Raw genomic sequence first — 5,073 nt, 5'->3', positions numbered from 1 at the left:
CTTGCATTTAAAGAGCCCCACTAACATAACTAAGAAAACTCTTCTCAAATGAGATTAGATCCACAGATAGAGGAGTGAGGAGTCCAACAACTATTTTAGGGGACACAATTCAAGCCATAGTAGATGGTGCTCCTCAGCACACTCATTTAGAAGAACTGTCCTTTGTTAACAGAATAAGCCAGGTGCTGGACCTGGGCCCCTCTTCTAGCTCAACCAGAATAACTTCACAAATAACCTGCTTCATACAGTTTTATAATGTAAAACATGCACCCACAAAATGTTCCTAAAATCCAAGATTTACAATAGTTCTTCATTTTTCTGAGAAAATTGGAATTGTGAGCCGTGAAGGGAGATTTGCTACAGATCACACATCAGAATTCATAGTCTTCATCAGCACTAGAAGCCCTGGTGTCCAACAGAGGAGGCCATGGGGAGAGATATAAGTAACAGAAAGTGTGTGGCATGGAAAAATGCACAATCACTTTGTGTTTTAGTCTCCTCACATTACATGAGAATACATACATCTTCCACAGAATAAATACCCTATTCGTTTCTTTGGGCTGCTGTAAACAAGTACCACAATCTGGGTGGCTTTTAAGAACAGAAATGTATTGACTCACAGTTCTGGAGGCTGGAAATCAAATTTCACAGTGTCAGTAGGGCCATGCTCTGACCAAAAATTATCAGGAAAGATCTTTTCTTATCCCCTGTAGTTCCTGGTGGCTCCCCGGCTATCATTACTTTGTTATAAATTCTCATAACAAAGCTCTTTCTCCAGTTCACAAATGTTTGCAATATCTGCTGTGGATTAAATTGTATCCCATAAAAAGCATAACCCCATCTCAGCCTCGTGGTCTTCACATGACCGTCTTCCTTCATGTCTGTCACTGTTTCTCTTCTCTTGTATAATGACACCATTGACTTATTCCAGTCAGACCTCGTGCTGTCTTAACTGATGATGTCTTCAAGGATCTTATTATCAAGCAAAGTTGCTCACAGGAACCTATAGGTTAGGATTTAAACATACAATGGAATTGGAACTTGCTTGCACCCCCTGGTTTTTATGAGTCTTGCAAGTTTTACAACCCTTTGTATCACTCTCTATTAATGGAAAATATTTGAGTTTTCATCTCTGACAGGTTTCTGCCCTACACAGGTTCCAGTTTTCACAGGTTTTATTGTATTTTTTTATGGGACATGATTTAATCCATAGCAGATATTGCAAACATTTGTTAACTGAAGAAATAGCTTAGTTAAGAGAATGCAAAGAGGCAGAGATGTTATAAATAAATTGATGCATCAATACATATAATAGTAAATGTGGTAAATATGACAGCAGAATTTCAAAAACTAGTAAAGGTGTATGTGTGTGTATGAATGTTATTTGTGTTTCACCCCCCCAAAAATTAACAGCCTATTGGCAATGATGAATTTCTGCATGCATTGTGCTTGGTGCTGGAAGTAATGAGTCCAAGGTATCAAGATGGAAAGGAAATAACTTAATCTTTTGTTCTGATGCAATTCATCCAATTGTTGACAAGTTATGTAGGTTTTTATATCAGCTATTTCCACCTTTATACAGAGAGATTCATAGTCAATAGTATTGCAATTTTTTTTGGTAGTTAAACAATTATTTTATTGCTCAAGTACGTAGACAAATTCATGCAACAAGAGCAGATGCTGTGGATGATTCGTATTTCCAATTGAGGGGAAGGACTCTCTGTGTTTTATAGTAGTGATCCAGCCGGTGAATTCAGCCCTCAATCAGAATCAGTGGGAGCTTGGCATCCTTATCCTCTCTGTTCCTTTCAAGATGCTTACGAACAGCAACAGCTTTTTTTAATTAAATGGTGGAGCTCCTCAGGAAGATCAGGAGCAAGTCTTTTGGACTTAAGGATTCTTAAGATTATATTTCCTGTCACAAAACATACTTGTGCAACGCCATGAGAATCTCAGGATCACACTCATCTGTGACGGGGTCAGGCCCTTCTTGGCCTGTTTGTAGGTCTGCTCCTTCACGTCGTCAGACGTCCACTTCAGCCAGGTGGGGACGCTGCGGCCGTAGGGTAAAGCCGACTGGAACAGGACCTTCCTGGGAGCATGCATGTGACCATTGAGGATGTCGGACAGGCAGCAAAAAGGCTGCAATTATTTTTCAAACAGCCAGTTTCCTTGGATCCGCCCATGTTGTACAAATACATTCTAACTAGCAATTAGTGTACATGGTACTATGTAAGCCCAAATAAATTTACACGATGAGGGAAGAGAGTTCCAGAAATACTTAAGTTTTCCTAATCATTGGGCCTTCACTGATATCATTCCATTTTATTCAAAATGGCTTCCCAGGTTATGTACAATATATTTTACATGTCAGCAGCCAAACTGAGATTAGCGTTATGTGCATTTTAAGAGACCCATAATCTAGAGCACTTTAACCATCAACAGAAAAAGTCTGAAAGCACCTTTCCTATGAGAATTGGTGGTTTCTCATTTATCTCCTGCTCAGGCAAGAGGATGACAGCAACATGAAAGGGGCAATCAGGCTTCTTCATTCAGAAGAGCGTCTAGGCTGGGTCACTGCTGCAGAAAACGCTCATGTGGGCTTCAGTCTGATTAGTTGTACTCAGAAAGTAGAGTAGAGAAATGAGAGGGGGAAGCCACAGGATCATTGTTTTTATTTCAACTAATTGCAGAGAGGAAATGCAGAGCAGATAATGCAATACATATGCATCAGAATATACTAATAAATCACCACGGATAAAGACTGGATTCAGAGGAAGCGTAACACAGATACGCCTCTCACTGCCCACAGAAGAAGGAGAGAATGCCAGTGGAAGTTGGTGTGAATTCATCTTTAAAATGGGAATTCATTTTTAAAATATCTGCAATACCATGGCTTTTGTAGGATGAAAGCGGTCCATGGAGACCACCTTTCTTTTATTCTCACCATAAATCAGTATTTTCTGGCTGCACTACAGCAGGCAGTCTGAGAATTAAATTCTGCACCAAAGGCCAAGTGTTTAAGCTGCCCCAGCGTGTATTTCACTCTGGTTTAAAAACTAGAACAATGCAAGCTACTTTTCCTTGACTCAAACAAAAACAAAAACAAAAATTAAAAGTTCTGCGGAAGGTCCCAGAACCTAATGGTCTGCTATGGAATTCAGGGTCCATGGAAGTCATGTCTATGATACCTGCAGGGTAAGTGAACTTGTCTCTCTTCACTGACATGCAACATCAGAAGGAGAAATCGATAGGACAGCACAACAGACAGGTGTTTTTTTTCAAGTAACATCAAAATACTGAAGATTTAGGTGCTGTTTTTACCCAAATATCTTTCTGGGAAAGAAGTCTTTTTAAATTTGCCATCTTAAAAATAGGCTTATTTTGTTTTCTTATCTCTTGAATGAAACTGTGAATAACTTAAGAAATGACATGAGAACTAACAGATTCCATATTGGTACACTGAAAAGAAATTTTTAATCTAAACCACAGTTTACTGCTAGCTTGGTTTAAAAATGAGTATGACAAAGCTCCTCGTGGATAGTGGCCCGTTATGCTCCAAATCCGTACAGTCTATAAGAACCATATGCTTCCGTGGGTCATTGTTTTTTCTCACCCAGGCATCTCTGAAGGTTATTTGAACAGTAGTAGCCAGACAATTTCTCTTCTTAGGAGTAGCTAAAAGAAATGTGTAAAAGAGAATATTCTATAAACAGCCAATGATCACCCGAGTTCAACATTGGAAATAAAACTAAGAATTTCTTTTTGACGTTGTTTATAGTTTCTGACTTAAACAACATACAGTACTGGTAGTGAGCATCTAATGACAAGTGTAGCAATTTCACAAGAGAGCCAGGAAGGATAACACAAATATCTGCTAAGTTCTTTTCAAGTCACCTGAAATCTTTGAAGCGCAAGGTCATAGATTTTTCAAATCTTTTAAGACATAATAAAGCACTAAATTGAAACTATTACCTAGGAGGGTATTGAAATGCCCAAAGTGTTTTTACTTTATTCTAAATAATTTATTTATAGTCTACCACCATTTAAGATGACTTTCCAAGTCTTTTCTATTATGAAAATCGAAAAGAATAAAGCTGAGGAATCTGGATTCTGTTCTGGCTTTTCTGTAATTGGCTGTGTGACTTTGAGATAGGTGATTTATGAAGAAGATAAGTTGGATTATTTCTAAAGTTTTTTGATGTCTGATCTGACTTCTTATTTTTCCAAAATACTTAGTGTTCTCATAAAAATTTTTGGTGTTTAAATAATGATTCTCTACCCATGGTGCTCACAAGATCAGCAGTTTGAATCTACCTGTTACACCACAGAAGAAAGCTGAGGCTTTCCACTCCAGTAAAGATTTACAGCCTTGGAAATCCTATATAGGGTCTCTATAAATCGGATCCAACTCAACAGCACATAACCACCACCAACCACCAAGGATGCTAATGCTGTATTCAGGATGTTGCTTATGACAAAATCTGTGAAAAAATAAACTATTAAGCATTATTACATTCCTGATGGACTTCTGGTGTGGTGCTGTGGGTTAATGCACTGGACAGCAAATTTGGTTTGAACCACAAGATCAGCAGTTCAAGCTCACCAGTCTCTCCTCGGAAACCCTACACAGGGTTGCTATGGGTTGGAACCTAATTGCAGCACTTAACAATGACAATGACATACCTGGTACTTTCACATACACTCAAATCTGTGGAAGCCAGAACCTGTGTTAAAGTGGAAAACAGTCACAGAAGGGCATTGAAATATTTTCCACTAAAGCAAGCTATAGAAAAGTGATAGGACGGCATCCTGTCAATCCATCAAACTTGGGAGACCCAGAAAAACAAGGAAGTCCTGTCAGCTCGCACAGATTTCATTGTTCATAATTTACTCCTAAAGATAAGCCTGTAAAATACTTACATCCATAGAAATTGTGATTTAGAAAACAAAGAGACATTTCAAAGCTCAAGCAGTTAAGTATCAAAATCAGAAAGTAAGAATTAAATTTAGCTTGAGTAATTCAGGAATCCCTGGATAGCACAATGGTTAAGTATGCCACAACTACAAAAA

The 5,073-nt window shown here is 38.4% G+C and overlaps 1 pseudogene; it reads right to left on the bottom strand.

The window, feature by feature from the left end:
• Positions 1-1,660: 1,660 nt before the first annotated feature.
• On the bottom strand, positions 1,661-2,106 carry LOC102825903 (annotated as a pseudogene).
• Positions 2,107-5,073: the final 2,967 nt, after the last annotated feature.

The sequence above is a fragment of the Chrysochloris asiatica genome, unplaced genomic scaffold (genome assembly GCF_000296735.1).
Source record: "Chrysochloris asiatica unplaced genomic scaffold, ChrAsi1.0 scaffold00005, whole genome shotgun sequence".
Lineage (NCBI taxonomy): Eukaryota > Metazoa > Chordata > Mammalia > Afrosoricida > Chrysochloridae > Chrysochloris > Chrysochloris asiatica.
Note: the sequence above shows the minus strand (reverse complement) of the source record. Positions and strands in the feature narration are given on the sequence as shown.